This window comes from Mauremys reevesii, linkage group 1, assembly GCF_016161935.1.
Source record: "Mauremys reevesii isolate NIE-2019 linkage group 1, ASM1616193v1, whole genome shotgun sequence".
NCBI lineage: Eukaryota > Metazoa > Chordata > Testudines > Geoemydidae > Mauremys > Mauremys reevesii.
Genome location: NC_052623.1, coordinates 272,935,649 through 272,952,952, shown reverse-complemented (window position 1 = coordinate 272,952,952; position 17,304 = coordinate 272,935,649). Strand labels below are relative to the sequence as shown.

At 42.8% G+C, this 17,304-nt stretch overlaps 1 long non-coding RNA gene across 1 annotated transcript; it reads right to left on the bottom strand.

The window, feature by feature from the left end:
- Nucleotides 1-4,118: 4,118 nt before the first annotated feature.
- Nucleotides 4,119-12,425, bottom strand: LOC120387508. The gene is made up of 3 exons (XR_005590214.1): nucleotides 12,378-12,425; nucleotides 5,200-5,395; nucleotides 4,119-4,337 (listed from the first exon to the last, which is right to left on the bottom strand). It is a non-coding gene; the product is annotated as an uncharacterized LOC120387508 (long non-coding RNA).
- Nucleotides 12,426-17,304: the final 4,879 nt, after the last annotated feature.

Below are 17,304 nucleotides of genomic sequence, written 5' to 3'. Positions count from 1 at the left end.
CTAATGAGCCAGCTGCTCTGCTGGGGAGTTAAGGGGTTGAAAGAGGATTAACCCCTCCCCCCCTTTTTTTTTTTGATAGAGTCATCACTGGGAACAAAAACGAAAGGAAAAACAAGGTTAAGCAAGAAACCCAACTGCATCAGAGAGCCCTGGCCTTGCTGCCCTGACAATAGGCCTCCAGGAGGTTTTCTCACCGCAGGTGCTGAGCCTCCTGCTGGAGAGCATCAGGCTGTGTCATTACAAAGGGGCCTCCCATGGAGAGAGACCCTGGCTCTGTTCATTGAGTGGAGCTGAGAAAATGGCCATGGGTCTCTCTCCAAAGGGGGTTGACATTTCCATTCTCCACACAGATGAGAGAGAGGCACAGAGGATTCATCCAGTACAGGAAATTCTGTCGTTAATCCCCAAAGACATGATTGGACAAAAAAATGTTTTGCAGTATTCATCCATCTTTAACCTATAACCCCCACCCCACAGGCACAGGCCCCTGGCCTGCACATGGGAGTAATTTTCCTCATCTCTGTGTTTGCAGGATTGGGACCTTGGACTCCACAGTGGCAATATGCCGGTCTGGAGCCTCATTGACTGTCCTGGGGTCTGCTGGTGCTCAGCACATTTAAAAATCAAGTCACTTATTTAGGTGCTTAAGGAGGGACTAGGAGCATAGATATAGGGTATTCTGTGTGATCTTATCACTATGAAAATTCAGTACTAGGGACAGTTTCATTACTCCTGAGAGAATTACCTGGCTTTTAGGGTATGTCTACACTACCCACCAGATCGGCGGGTAGTGATCAATCTATCAGGGATTGATTTATTGTGTCTAGTGTAGACTCAGATAAATCAATCCCTGATCGCTCTGCCGTCGACTCCGGAACTCCATCATGGCGAGAGGCGGAAGCGGAGTCGACAGGGGAGTGGTGGCCGTCGATCCCACGCTGCAAGGACGCAAAGTAAGTGATTCTAAGTCAATCTAAGATACGCAACTTCAGCTGAAGTCGACGTATCTTAGATCAATTTCCCCCTCCCCCGCCAGTGTAGACCAGGCCTTAGTCAAGCAGAGGGACATTTCATTCTCTTTGCTTAGACCAGTGGTTTTCAAACATTTTTCATTTGTAGATCCATACAAAATTTCAAATGAAGGTGCGGACCCCTTTGAAAATCTTAAATACAGTCTGCAGACCCCCAGGGGTCCGTGGACTACATGTTGAAAACCACTGGCTTAGAGCAATCTTAAATATCATGGATAATTATATTGGCTTCAACCCACTACTTACCCAAAGTGGTGTTTCTTAAACAATCTATATAAATGCAGACAAAATTATTCAGAAGTACTTTGCTTTCAATCCTTCTCATAGTGTTCCTCTAATATTCAGCTCCACTTTGGGGTTTGGGAGTGAATCACATTTTTAAAAAACATTGTAAACCTGAGGGGAAAGGAAATTCTGGACTATTGTTTTCTGTCTTATTATCACAGTGGGTCATATCAGTCAGGTCACATTATGACAAGAGAAGTATGATAAGAAATAAAATAGGGTAAATCATAGAAAAATTTCACAGCAATGTGCTACTCTAAAAATCACAGCTATTAAAAAGTAAAATAATAAGGGGGAGTTTCCTTCTTCACTTTCTGTAAATTAAAACAAAGAATTTTTAAATGCATGTTTGCTTCTACCAAAGCCTTTTTGGTAGGAAACTAATTGCTAAGGTTTGAAAATATCTACCAGGCCTTGGGGTGAGGGAAGAAAACTAGGTGGGTGCTAAAATGTTCCTAGGTACCTAAATTTCCAGTGAACTGTTAAGCAGATGCTCACTGACGAGAAAATCCGCTGCAATAAGCAGGCACTGATACAGATCCAAATAGCTGGTACTGCCTGCCACAGAGACGAGATTCCATCAAGAGATACATATTTTTCATTTACATTTTCTTTTGATAAAAGCTATTGAGACATTAATAATATCTACCATTTCAAACACTGCACTAAACCCAGAAATGACCAAATACATAATAAAAAGGACAGAAGCTCAGTTTTAATCATGTAAAAATTTGAACACACAGTTGCTAGCTTCAAAAAGCCAGCTTGTCACGAGGCTTGACGTGTCTCACATTGATACCAACTCACTCTCCTATACTATGCCTAGAGCATATGGCAGAGCAAAGCTAAAGTCTTGCCAGGGGCCAAATCCTGTTCTCATCTGCACCTACATAACCCTAATAAAGGCAGTGGGGGTTGCACAGGTGTAGATGAGGACAGAATTTGATCCTAGCTCTTTATTCAGTGTGACAGGTGAAACTGCTCCACCAATGTTCTTCTGTTCCCCTCTTTTGACCACAGCACCATGAAGTAGCCTGCTGAAGAGGATTGTTCAATAACTGGGTGGTTAATTGCAGAAGCAAAATGAAATAGGCAAATCTAAAAAGCTTGTTTTCGCCTCTCATCAGCCCCAAGGCAGTCCAGCAACATACCTTGCCAGATTGAGCTGCCTCCACCTCAGGCCTTTGTTCCTCCTCTCCAAGTTAGGAGGTTTGTAATGAATACAGGCTTTTTGTACCCTTACTAGAGCTGAAAACGGAAGGAAGAACAGAGGATTATGATGCCCCCGACATCACAGACCCTGACAGAGTGTGTGAGAGACTGAGATTGGGATTTGCCCACATGATCCAAAACAGTGATTATCACTCAGTGGTCCAGAGGAAGGTGAAACTTCTCTAATCCCCAGCAGCCCAAGTCCCTTCCACTACGTAATGTTGAGGAAAATTGTCACACTACCCAAATTTGCGATCAGTTAAATCTTACACTTGACAAGAATCACCCTGGATACTGCAAAGCATCCCATAATTTCAGCTTATAATAATGTGAAGGTTTCTTTAGCCTTAATTTTCCTTTGGCCACTTCCCTGCCTCATGTTACACATATATATCCAAAGTGCCTTGTGGTCTGCACTGCTGCATAAGGGGTCAGTCATTTCCCTGAGTCCTGCCTCTTGTTTTCCCCTGGGGCTCTCAGCCACAAGGCAAATGGGAGATCCTTGTACCACTTTGCAGTGGTTTGAGAGCAACAGTCAAAAACTAACTCCACCTAGTTCTCATCATACAGACTGAAGGTTGCCACAGTGTCAGATCTTGAGGGAGGAGTATAAACAGAAGAAATTAGGGGAGACCCTCAACAGTGCCAAAAGAGGAATAGAAGGCCCTCAAACTACCTGCAGATGTATCGTCTTAGTCTGTGACCCCCTAACACAAACTGAGCTACCTATTCCTTGCAGCCACAACTGCCTGACATATGAACACAAGCTGGGCAAGGTTAGAGTTGGTCAGCACTTAGATAGAGACCTCCAAGGAAAACCTCAGTACTGCAGGAAGAAAGGTTTGTGATGTAGTAACTGGTATAAGGCCAGTGGTTCTCCAATCCTGGCCCAGGGAGCACAAATCAATGGACACACAGTATTGCCTCTTGTTTGTGGTTATTCTTCTACATGTCCAGGTTCATTATGAAACAAAAAAGCTTAGAGACCTATAAAAGGAGTAGGACACAAACTAGGTGCCTTTATTAGCCGTTGCTACAAAAGGATAGGAGTTGCCCTCAGGAATTGGAGCTACGAGTCAAGTAGAGAAATATCCCAGTCTCTTTACCTAGAGCATTTCTTCCTATTTAGATATTGTGCATAATTACACCACCTTCCACCTATTGTCTAACCAGAGTGGTGTTGCTTGTCTAAACTCAGAGGAAATTATACAAAAGCACTTTGTTTTCAATCCTCTGGGAGAGGAATGTCCAAGGAAGGAGACAGTGAGGTAACAAGTTGAAACATACAGGAGCAGGGGGAGGAGAGGACCACAGGTGCCAGGTAGCGTGTCCAGGGGAGAAGGGTACCAAGCAGAAGATAATTATGCAGAGAAGAGGACCAGTCAACAGGGAGGCATGGTCAGGGAAGCAGACAGAGCAAGACGAACATAACAAATGTGAAGAAGAGATGAAATGAAGAGCAAAAGGAGCCACTGAGATAAACTATTTTTTAAAAAGAAAACACTTCTTACATTAAAGACAATTAAACATGCATGGAAAAGCAATGTTACAAAAATGTTTAATGTAGGTGTTTATTGTAGTTGCCACAGAGATGTTATGTGATCACTAAAGGGGGGGTGCGATCTGTACAATCATGAATGGAAGAGGCGGTGGGATTTTTGCCCATGTGCACATATTTGTGTGTTTAAAGGAAGGTATGGGGTGAGGGGTCCCTTCTTCCTCAGTGAATTTTGGCTGGGACGAATTCCTTTCCTCTTCCCCTTCTGTGACTGTCATCAGTTGCCATCAACTTTAAATGCATGCTCCTGTCTGAGAAGTAAAAGCTGATTTCATTACAAGTAGCATCTAAGATGACTAATTGAATTAGAGAAAAATTGTATATTATATTCTATTTTTTAGTTGTGTTTCCTTTGTGCATTTGACAGCACTCTGTGTGAGGTAAGTTTCACTGTTTCCCCTATACAATGAGATAATGAGTCAGCTCCCTTTTTTGTTTAGGTGAGTATTTCATATAACAGGGGAGAGCTGGGAACAAAGGAAAATGTGACTGCAAAAAAGAAAAGTTGGCAGGGATATTTAGAGACTGGTGTAGTACTCAAAGCTACTTTAATATTTTAAACTGACTAAGTTTCAAGTTAGCAAAGTCCCATTAATACTTTAGCCTCTCTGTGAAAACAAAAATTCATATCGCAGGGGGCACTGGATGAGAAAAGGGTTTGGTGGTGGGTTACATAGTCTTTCACCTTTATGTCAACAGTTTCAATTCAATCTCAGGTCAGTAGTGACTGAAAGTCTCTGCCATGTGCTAGCTCAGTGGGGTATGAGATCATAACAATATTTTGCCTTTATACAGAGTCTTTCATCCATGGAGCTCAAAGCACTTTTACAACAAGTAAGTATTAATTAAGAGGCTTAATTAACAACACACTTCTGAGAGATAACAAGTAGGCATTATTATAACTATGTGACAGAGGAGTAAACTGAGGCATACGAGGTCAGTGAGAGAAATGACAATAAATGATTCCCTGTGAGCTGCTCTAACCATCAGACCACACTGCCTCAGCTGGTGTTTCTCTCTGTTCAGATCCTCAGAGTGTAGCTGCCCACATTACAAAACTTCCATCACACTGGCAGTAATTGGAAGGAGAGGGACTGAGGAAGGAAGAGATACCTGAAAGCTGAGCTCCTCCCACCCTGTCTCCAGAGGATGTTGTCTCTCCGAGGTTCAGGCTTGAGGTACATTGGTGGGTACAGCATGCGTGAAGCTTGCACCACTCCTACCTGTGCTGTACCTGCTCTGGGGCTAAACAGAGGACTCGGTTCTCCAGAGTTTCATTCCAGTGCTTTTTACCAATGCTAAATTCACTCTTTAAAAAACAAAACAAAAGAGAGAGAGAGAGAGAGATAACATTATCTCCAGGGAAACAGACTCCATACTACCTCATCCTTTGCTCTCAAGAAGTCAACCAGTTTCCCTCTCTGCTTGCAAGATGGTCACATCGTAATGAGGTGGGTTGGATTCTCAAGGATAATGAATGCAAAAGTAAGCAGTGATGGAAATGCTGAGCCAGGCTCCATCAGTCATTCCTGAGCTCTGGGATCCATTAAAAGGGGCATCAAGGGACTGGAGACAGAGTCAGCATGCAAATATCTTTTTTTGGATGCTAGAAATGATTAGGAATGCAGGACATTCAAACGTAACATTTATTGGCTCCCAAGAAGCACACCCCTCGCCTTGCGATGAGAAGCCTATCTCTGGGACATCATAATGCCTCTCTTATCCCTTCAGCCTCAGTGTTTCTGCTTAGTAGTATTAAGAGAGTTTAAGCATTTTTAATCACCTGCTCATTCCCAAGATTGATTCATGCTTCAAGTCATTTTTTTAAACCTATGCAAAAAAGCTTTGTGTTCTGCAGCACTAACTTTTTCATACACGCTCACCTCCCTCCTACCCTCCCTTCACAGAGAGAGAGACATATCCCATTCATTCCATCATACTCAGGCACTCATAAATGCAAATGATCCCACTCACGCTTAAGGCATGGTCACTGCACATCCCCATTCACACAGGCACACACACAGCAGACAGCAGAATGACATTCACTCTTGCATTTTACTTCTGCCAAAGATTGTTTATTTTCTGCTGCAATGATTTGTGCCTTATTGCTGGGTTAATATAGTAGACAAGACATACTCATGCAAATATGAAATGGCAAAATTAAAGCATGGGCTCTCTATTAGACACAATGTTAAAATCTCTAAAAAGGTAAATGCAAAGAGTCAGATGTTAAGTCCCCCTTCAGCAGCTTTGCACCAGGAACAATTATAATTTCTATTCCTTTATGGCTGAAACTTGTGGTTTGAAAAGTGAATTGGGACACTATGTAAAGGAAGATTTCTTCCAGGAATTTTGCAAATGGCTCTCAGCACCAGTATTTGGAATACTTTTTACAAATCATTGTTCTTAAAGGAATATCTGTACTTCTTTCTGTATTGTGTAGCAAGTCTTTTATTTCAGTTTTAAGGATGTAAATGACAGCTGTCCCAGCTAGCCACAACCCCATGAACAGGACCCAGCCATATACAATTTTTCAGGATTCTTTGTTCCAAAAACCAAAATGTAGGCTTGTTAATCCATAGAGGCAAGCAACAATTTGAGCCCAAGGAAGACATATCACTGCAGTAAGCTTTTTGGTTGCAATTTCTTCTATGCATGAGATAGATGAGTTGACCCTTCCCAACTAGCAAGCTTCCAGATTTACACTGTTTTTCCAGATAAGATTGTGTTTTATACATTTCTGGATTCTGTTAATAAAATTATTACTGAAATTCATGTTCACCAGGCATTTTGTTTACCAGCTGTTTGTTTTTCTGAGTCTGAATCACCCAGACACCGAAGGCTACATATTTTATATGGTTATAGACGGGCTGCTCAATTGCACATGAACTGCACTAAGACTTCAGAAAGACTAAGAACCTGTCCCTCTGCTGTCAGGGCCCAAAGGAGAACATGGAAAGCTTTCAAGACCATAGCCTAATGTTGAATCAAGGATTATGCAAATTTGATTTGATAACAAAACCATCACCTCTCTCTTTTATGTGGCTAGTCCATTAGATGCATTTTATATCATGGGCATTCATTCACTCCCTATTACCCTCTTAAACTCCAATCCTGGCTGGGGGAGGATCTAAGCCCTAATCTTTCTTCACCATCTGAACAGATTTTGGCTGACAAGTCCTACATGCTGCTATTTTAAGTAAGCCAATTTGTATTTGTTCTGCTTGCTACATTCACCACTTGTTCTGAATTTTGTTTGTATCTGAGGGGAAGAGGAAATGTACAAGAAAAAATTATATACTGTTACAGTTTTGTTCTAACCCTTTCTCTTCCCATTACTGCTTCCCACTCTTCCCCTTCTCATTTTCTTTTTTGTTTTCTGCTTTTTATGTATTATTAGCTTTGGAATAATCTTGACTGAAGAAAATTTGAATCTAATGGGAGGGACTAATTACACTACCTCTTAGGACTAATTATACCATCTGTGACTGACAGCTTTTCTTGCCTCCTCACTTCCTGGTAGATGGGGCTATAATATCAGCTGTTCTGAATCTTCCAGTTCATAAAAGAGGGGAGGGGGCATGTAAGGGGTCAGAGACTCATACAATTTTTTAAAATCAATCTGGGTAACTGAAGGGTGCACTTTAAGCACCGTTTTACCCAAATTGGTGCTCCCAGATTATGATAGACACACACTTTTACAGACCACTTTAATCAATGGATGTGAAAGAGGAAGTACACTGGAAAACACACTTAGTAGTACATTAATTTTTTTAGTAATTTCTTTTAGATGATACTGTCCCCGAGCCTGAATAGCTGAGTCAGTAATGAAGCTCATCTGCTTTCCTTCAGTGCCTAACAAGCTGGACAGGGAGAAATTTCCACCCATTCTTCTAGAGTTCTACTCCCAGGGACCCACCGGGCCCAGGCAAAATATGGAACAAGATTCACTAAAAACCCTAATTCCCTAGAAGCAGGAGTAGTAGGTTGTTTCCTGAGCAATCACCAGTGGTCTGAATAAATCATAACACTTTTTGAAAAATGCAATGATTTTTGGCCCTGGTGGAAGGCTTCAAGCCCATGAAGGCTCTCCTGTCAAGTCCTAAAAGGGTTGTGCTGTGTATCATATGAGAAATAGACTCAGGGTGCAATCCTTGGGAGAACGCAAGCCTGACTTTGACTTTTGTAACCACCTGAGATAGAAACTAGTCACAGCTCCAAGGAGGAGGAGAGCCTGAACTGCTTTCCCATACCTGCCTCCAGTGGACTTGTCCACAGTGCCCCATGGCTGCTACTTATCTGGGTAATGTTCTGTCTCTGGCATATTGAATATTGATGGTTGTTTTGCTGGAGTGTCTGTTCAGACACAGTGTCCCTGATGATGTGTCTTGAGAGAGGAGACAGAAGACGCAGCCTTTTACAGAGGGATTCAGTGAACTTGGAACTGTCATGCTTTAAAATGTCTGTATTTTTTCCCTCTTTGCCTCCAATACTGATGCAATTTTTCCCCTCCTCTTTCTTTCTCCCCTGCAGCTTGTGCAGGATCTTGTTTTAGTTGCAACTTTGGCTGTAAGCCCCCCCGATGCAGAAAAGGAACACTTTCTAAAATACAGGACTCAGAAATCAGAGTTGTTTTCCAGGGTGCTGGACATCGCTTCTCTGTGTGGAGCTGTTTTGGTGTTGAAATGCATTGTCTGCACTGATGAAAGGTGTTGGACTCTATAGCTCTTGATCCTCACAGACTCTAAAGTTTAGAGCCAGTGCCATCAGTAATGCCATCAGTTATTCTCCTCTGACAGCTCTTGAGTGATCTACTGCAGTGATTCTCACATTGAGGTCTGCAGTCTCTCCATGAAGACTTAATGATATCTTTAGGGCCTGACTTTTGCCCTATACAATTTGAGCCCCAGATCTGGGGCTATGTCCAGGCTGTACTTTGGTGAAGCTTTTGGAAGAGGCCAAAGGTGATGCCAAGCCACATTTAAACAACTCCTAACCAATCCTGGGTCTGGTCCGCTACCAGGAAGTTTCCTGGAGTAAAAGTAGAGCAGCCCCAGCTGCTTCCTAAGAAAGGTTCATCCTGGTAGCTCTGGCAGTTCTCGAGACACCCAAGGCTGTGAGTCACCTTGTTAACACTTGGCCTCCAGCAAGAGGGAGAATCACTGGTGCTTAATTAGGTGCCAGCTCCTTGACTACACCAGCTTGTTACCCACCCAAACACTCTCCTCTGGGCTATATCAGCCCTTACTGTGCCTTGCAGGTTAGCCATAGGCGTACCCCAGTCCCCAAGCCTATTTGAAGTGTTCCCCTGTAGTGTACAGCTTTTTATCCACTGCACACTCTCAGACATACCAGCTCTGCTATCTCCAAGGGAACATGTATACACCAGCTTGTATGATTCAATTCAGAATCAGAACCTTGTATAACAGCACTGAGATATATTTATAGTGAAAATAAAATGTTTATTATCAAAGGTTCAAGATTCGTGAGAAAAGATAATGGAAACGCAAGGGCTACACATAAAACAAAACCATAACACAATTTTTAGAGACTAAACTTAACTTAACAGGCTAACCTTTCGTCTAAAGAAGTTTATCTCACTCCAAATGTCCTTTGCAGCATTTCAACCAAGCCTGGTTTAGATCCCATTTTCATTAATGTAATTGCAATGCCTGTTTACTTCCTAGGTACAGGATAAAGAGGTATCTCCTTGCCTTCTTCTTATATCCCCAAAGGTCATTGTCTATCTTCAGGGACAGTAACATCCCCCGTTGCTTGTTTTCTAGATTCCTGTTCCTCCCTGTTGATTTCACATCCCCTGTTGACTTTGTATGTCAATGGGGGCTTCTATTGTGTTGGCTTGCAATGGTTAATTTACATGCTGACTAAGAGAGAGGTGAAAAAATACTTTTGTCTGGCAGAAAACTTGTGTGTCAGTTCAGCCTTGTAACAGACTTCAGGAATATATTTTCAGCATCCATACATAACTGCTTACATAGTATCTGTACATCTCATAATGATATAAAAATTAGTGTGGCCCTGGCTTTGTTTAAAGCCTCCTATGACATTCCTTGGTGAATCAGAATGTACATACCAGGGTCAGGGTATACTTGTAACCCCCTGGCCAGTTGGCACTGAGGGGTTTATGTGTCACAGTAGCAAGGGACAGGCAGTGCATAGAGATGTTGTGACCATGTGCCCTTTCTCCTGGGCATGTCTTCTGTGCAGGGTGCTGTGGCACAGGTGCCACTTCAACAGTTTTATGCAACTGCAGGATTCCCCCACACTTAAAAAATCCTGGGTGGGCAGATCTTCCAGCTTTCCAGATGCTTTGCACTGCCAGAGTAGGGGCCAAGGTCTGACCCAGAGTTCTTGCACAAAGACATTTGACAGGAGAAATTATACTTATTTTTTCCACAAAAAATAGAAAAGGGGCCCTTTGCTTCAGAAGGCTGCTCTATGGGAAATAAGTTGATGGTCTTGATCCAATTAGTAATATACATGTTTTATAGCATAAAAAAGCACTAGCACAAGCTGGACTAGCTGGTCCCTGCTGTTGATGGTCTCTGCAGAGAGACCAAGGACTGAACAGACATGGGGATTGTACTCTCCCCTCACTCTGGAAACCAGTCCTTCCAGGCAGGACTGAGCCATTTTGGAAAGCACCCATGTGCTTGGTAAGTTTAGACTGCTACTTTCCATTCTGTAACTGGTATGTGAAGAAATAGATACCAACAGAGAGAAGGGAGGGCATCTTCCAGTCTGCTCCCACCATCTTGTACTGTTTGCTACTATGCCGCTTTCCCCCAGGTGTGTGCAGCACTAGGCAGTGGGATGAAGCCTGAGGAAGGGGAAAAGAGATGGACTGTGAAAACAACAAAATCCAGCAGCTTTTTTACTAAGCCATCTTTGTGCCTCTCTTGCAGTTGGGTTCCTCCCCCACCTTCACCTCATTTTTAATAAGTGCTTTTCACATTGTCCCGTATTCACTCCCAACTCAGAAGACACACCAGCTGTTCCATTTGGAATTATCCTTTTTTTTGCAATTCTGCCAGGTTCTGTAAATGCTGGTTATGGGAGGAGGGAGAGGAAAGAGAAGGATGGAGGAGGGGTGGAAGTAGGAAAGGATGGAAGATGGTGAAGAGAGGCAAGAAGCAGGAAGATGGGTATATGAAGGCATTTGAGAGGAAAACAAAAGTGGAGGAATGTTACAAGGGAGAGAGGAAGGACTTAAGAGGACAAAGGGGACAAAGGAGATAGGGGGTGGAAAGGAAAAGGACCAGTAGGAGATGGAGGCAGTGAGGAAAAGATGGGGAAGATGGGGGGGTGGCAAAGAGGTGATGGTGGAGGAAGAGGCAAGGAGGAAGGTCAGAAAAGGGAGAAAAAGAAGAATAGATGGGTGGAAGAAGGAGGGAGAGATGCCAGGCTGCTGTTTGCATTGCAGGCCTTTGTCGCTGAGGGAAGGATTTGGGGCAGGAACATAGAGCAGGGAACTGAGATGCAGAATTCCTGGATAATATTCCTGTTGTATTCCACAGAGCTAACTGTGTGACCTGGAGCAAACCACTTCACTTCTCTGTGCCTTAGCTTTCAGACCTGTAAAATGGGGGTGGAATATTAATATGTCTGAGAGCTCAGGTGGAAGGTGCCAGAGAAGTGCTAAGTCTTATCTGATTTTTTTATTATACAGAGATATGTATAATTTCATTTATTTATTCTGGCCAGGCAGAGACTTGATGGTTGCTTAGTTACCAGAGAACAATAATGGAGAAGCTGTTTAGTCTACATTGCATGGAAGAAGGGGGCTGTGGTTTGACATCATGTCATACACACACCTGCTAACCAGAGCTGGAGTCAGAGACTAGATTAACCCTGTTTGTGTAACACATGTTACAACATGGGAGGAAAATAGGCCTGTCTGTTCATATACAGTGTAGAAGAAATAAACTCAATGTGCACAGATGAGTAACTGTACTATGGGCTAAGCGGATATGGTTCGAGGTGTTCTAATGGCACCTCTAACTAAAAATCAAAGCACAAATCACCAGAAGTTAAGAGGTATGTATTCCTTCTGTCACACGTTCCTTAGGCTGCATTTATAGAAGAGCAAAATCTCCCTGCTCTTAATCCTAGATCACTCCTGTCCCAATACAGTAACAGCTTCCAGCACCACACTGGCACGCACTAGCAGAAATAGGGGTGGGGGTGTATGTGGTATGAACAAATTATTCCAGAGATGAAAAGCTAGAGAGAAACAAGCTCTATCTCATTCTTTTGCTCTGAAAACTTACCAGCACCTTGGTCTGAGCCTTGTTAAACTTTGTTAGCCTGGTCTATGCTGGGGAAGTTTATCCCAAAATTCTAACCAGTTTTAAAACCAGTTCAGCTCAACTGACTTTATAACCAGTTGAAGCGATAGTGTAGATCAGGCTCCAGATGGCCTGACCTGTTTCTATTACACTGGTTTAAAAATCTACTGAATGTAATCCTAAAATCAGCTCAGTAAAAGCAGTCCAGACTGCCTGACGCCTGAGCTACACTTTGGCTCCAAGAAGTTTTAAAACTGGCTTGAATTTCTGAGGCAATTTCCCCAGTGTAGTCCAGCTTAAGTCTTAGCGCCTTCTCTCTTCCACCTTCACTCTTATTGGGTCCTAGCAACTGTGGGATTTCGCTACTTTTTTTTCCTCAACAGGTGGGGTTTGATCTCATCAACCCACTTGTAGGTTGTTTCCCACAGGTTGGGGCATCCCACTGCAAATGGTTTGAAGAGCAAAGTGCACCATTCCAGAGCTGAGTGAACCAAATCTTACTAGCCAGGTGTAAGAACTGAAGAGATCAGCTCCTTGAAGGCAACATGAGAGAGAGACTATGATCCAAGCTCCCACCATTACAATACTACAAAATTTCACTCTGTGTACCAAACTTTAGTTTTGCCATAGTAAATCACAATCTATCCAAAGGATGTATTGCCCGAACTGACTGCATTTAAGTGGTGGGTGAAGTCATGATCCCTGAATATACCTATATCCATACTTACAACTTATTTACCTGATGTTATAATATAGTTTGAAATCTTCCAATAATAGCCACTCTAGAAATGAAAAGGTGGCTTTTTTATTTTAAATGCACATGCTGTATCTATCCCCCCACATACACACACACACACCACTTTCTAGGGATTAATAATAGACTAGGAAGAGAGAAATTCAGAGGTACAGAAAAAGGAGGAAAAGATAAATTGTCAGCTGAGATATTAAGAAAAATGAATAGCCAAGGCAGAGATACAGGCAAGCTGTTTTATATGGTTGAAATGGACGAGGAAAAGGATCTACTATGGCTAGATAGTTTTTCAGATAATAGAGGAGATGCTCAAGTGGGGAAGGGAGTAACATGAGACAAGGGAGGATGGCCTAGAAACTGGATCATGGCATTAGAAGCAAGGAACCTGAAGTGTAATCCTTGTTCTGACACTGATTCAACATATAGCTTTGAGCAAGTCCCTTAATCTCCTCTGTATTTCAGCACCACCATCTGTACAGTGGGGATAATAATATAAATGGGTTATTGTGAGGACTGATGTGTACAGAGCACTCTGGAAAAATAAATATAGTTCAGAATTGACAGCTGACAGAAAAGTTTAAAAAGCATGAGGTAAACTCTAAAATCTCATGAGACAGACCCAAAAATCATGATTTTTCCCCCAAAGATTATGTTGTGGTTTTTGGTTTGTCTTTTGATTTTTGAACTCCTGCCCATCCCGTGTGTGTGCACCTGCGCGGGAGCATGCGTGTGTTACACTGCTGCATACTCTCCCATATTTATTGAATAAGGTGGTTTTGCCCCCCGCTGCCGGAGCTCTCACTGGCTGTCTGATGCCATGGGGCTTCCAGCTTTTCCCAAACCCAAAATTGTAATTAATTAATTCTGTGCTCCACATTGGCCAGACCCCCTCCCCAGTAATGAATTATGCACACCAAGCCTCCATATCAGTTCTGCCTCCCCAGTCCACATCTGCTCCCCCATCCCCCACAGCTCCAGGAGTTCTTCACCCCCTCTCTCCATTTCCAGGCCCGGTGCTGCAGGGATGAATGGGGGAGAGGATTTCCACTAAATCAAGCCCCCATCATGCCCATTTTGTGTTGTAAGCAGAGGAAACTCTCTGGCTTCCTAGCCCTCACCTTAAGCCTGAGGTCATTGCCTCACCCCTGTACACCGAGGGACAAATTGGGGGTTTCAGTGGAAATTGAGTTTTTCCATTTTTCAGATTTTCACCAAAAACAAGAGGGTTCTGCCCACTGATGCCTAGAACATTCCCTGAAATGTTGGAATTGATCAGATGCATATTTCAAAAGTTATCATGCTACATTCAGACAAACAGAGACATTCCATTGAGTTTGGTGTAGGGCATCACTTCACTTGGCCAACAAGGTCTGTTAGGTAGGTAGGCTGGGGGAAGTCCAAAAAAGATTTTAAAAACAAGGAGGGTTGAATTTTGAAATGAATGGGGCATAATTGCAAGAGTTTGAGAAGGGGGCGATGTAGTCATAGTATCACATCTAGATTGCTAGAGAAGGCAGTTACAAGAGACAAAGTAAGAGGAACTGAAGAGTGAATAAGGATTCCTGCAGAGGTTGAGCTGAGGCAATGGCCTATGTGGCTGACACCCAAGTCACCCTATTTGCAGTGTCCCATCTAGGGTTTTGTGTTCCTCAGCAACCACAAACTAAGGCTGATTGGACTTGGTCAGCACTTCAATGGGAGCCATAAAAAAATACAACAGGAGACGGTGTTGGTGATTCAGTAGGTAGCTTTCCACCCTTTGAGAGGGCAATGAAAAAGTGCCTCTGCCAAGGAAAACTGTACTGCTGAAGATGTTGTCTGACAAAGGAGATCCACATCATGCCCAGAGTTTGGGTGTTCTCATGATTTCCTGATTTTCCCTTATCCAAAATGGTCCACCATCTCCCACTACTGTCAATAGAACTGAACCTACAGACTGCCCTCAACCAAGCTGGTTGCCTTTGCAGGTGAAACTAATGTTGCTCTCAGCAAAGATGGACTCTATACCCCATTGCTTCCAATGGGGCTAAAGCCAGGCTGCCCTCAGGAAATATGGTGGCCCTTTGGTCACCCTGTGAGGGACAGGAAAATGCAGAGCTGGAAGAAATGAGTCTGTGGAAAGCAGGGAGGGGGAATGTGTTAGGGACACTGTACGCAGTCAGAGGGATGTGTGAAGCAGGCAGCATGGATGTGGAGGTATGCAGGGGAATAGGGGTGTCAAAAAAGCAAGAATTAGGGGTAGAGGATGGTAAAAAGAAGGGAGGAAAATATGGGGGGCAAGGTAATATAGGAGGAAGGGGGGAGACAGGAAACTGCTGAGGAGGGAGAATGTGAGTTGTGCATCTGCTATTCTATCCCCCTCCTTAATTAGTCAGCTAGGGGAAGGAACAGAGAAGGGATACAGAGGGATAGAACAACAGCTCCCCACTCACCAAACGATAGGAGAGGAAAAGTGGAATCCCTTCCAGTGAGGGAGACCTGCTTTTTCTATGTGCATTGAAGGTTGAGTTTTGAATTCGTGATACGTACAAGTTGAAGGTGGGTGGCTTCACCAAAAAAGTTTTTAAAAGCAGAAGGCAGAAAAGAAACCACGTGACTTTTTTAAAGTAATTAATCTTAAACCAATTTCATGATTTTGGGGGTTAGTACTGCCATACCCCTCATTAAAAGAATCCTCTGGCACTTTTTGCAAATATAGAAATGTTAGCCTCAGTGTGCGGGTCAGATTCCAACTTTGGACAATTATATTCTGCCTCTCTCAAATTCTCCTTGCAGTTTCAGGTAGAGAAGTTATTTTTCACTCCCCTCTTAAGGAACTGTTTAGCTGCATTGCTGGTGCAGAATTGCTGCCGTGTTCCTCATCTTTGGCACCTGCGTTTCAGTGATGGGTGCATGATCCCTATATTTATAGAGCCAAATTCTGCACTCAGTTACACCTCATGTAACCCCGCTGACGGCGTTGGATTGCCCAGGGTACAACAGAAAGCAAAATTTGTCCCACTGTTTGTAAAGTGCTTTGGATTCCTAAGTATTAAAGCGTTCTAAAAACCCAATTCATTATTATTATGAAAATAAAGAAATAATCCTGGTTTTGCTCCATCATCTATCTGCTTGGCGGAGAGATGTCAGATTGTTGCAGTGGGGGAGGAGAGGCTGACATCAGAAGATCTCCATTTGTAAAATTGTATCTGTCAGTTTTCAAGCAGCTGTGATCTCCAGTTCACATCTGGAGAGAATCAGGGAGATGGAAACGGGTATTGTGGGTGTGGGAAAGCTGGTTTAAATTCTCCCAAGCAGCACTGGGCACTTGAGCAGCACTTGAGTAGCACTTGATAACAAACAGAATCAGTCATTAGCTCACACAAGCATTCTGTCTAGTAATGGACTCCTCTCTCATTAGCAAATACAATTGACAATAGAGATAAACACACTGGCACCGTCCCCCTCTTGGGCTGCTGACACAGAGTCCTGATTGACAGAACTCACAAATATCTCAGTGAAAGAAGAGGGAGAGAGATAGCAGCTACTGCTATCAGCCAGCTCAAACACAGGACAGAGCTAATAATAATATCTTTCATCTACAGAGTGTCTTGTGTCAGGATCCCAAAGCAGAAAAGACTTTGGTTTTTGCTAGTGTAGAACTGTACAGTAGGTAAAGCTGAGAACGTACTTTCATTCTAAACCCCTCTGTTCAGTTGCTCATGGACATAGTATTTTAAGTTTATTTATTATTATTTTAGCACTGAGAGTGCAGAATCCACAAATAGACAGTCCCTGTCCTATAGAGTTTACAGCCTAGAAGAGAGAAACACAGAAGATAGTAGGCTCTGTTTGAGAAACTGTTAACAAACAAACTCTAAAGTATTTTCTTTGATCCTGAAGCATTATGTGCTTGGCCTCAGCCCAATGGTGAATTATTTTGGCAAGTTTGAGCAAAATTGGCCAAGTTGTTCTGGAGTTATCCAAGGATGAGGGAATCAGAGTATTTTTCCTGCTCTTCAAAAAAAATATAACTTTTTTTGCACTTCCCAGTGAAATAGCTGAGGTTTAAAACTTCCATGAGTAACAGTCATTATGTTAAGATTGGACTGAAGAAAAAGTCTTTATAATTTTAGAATTATATGTTTGTGCATGAACAATACATAAAATGTAGCAATA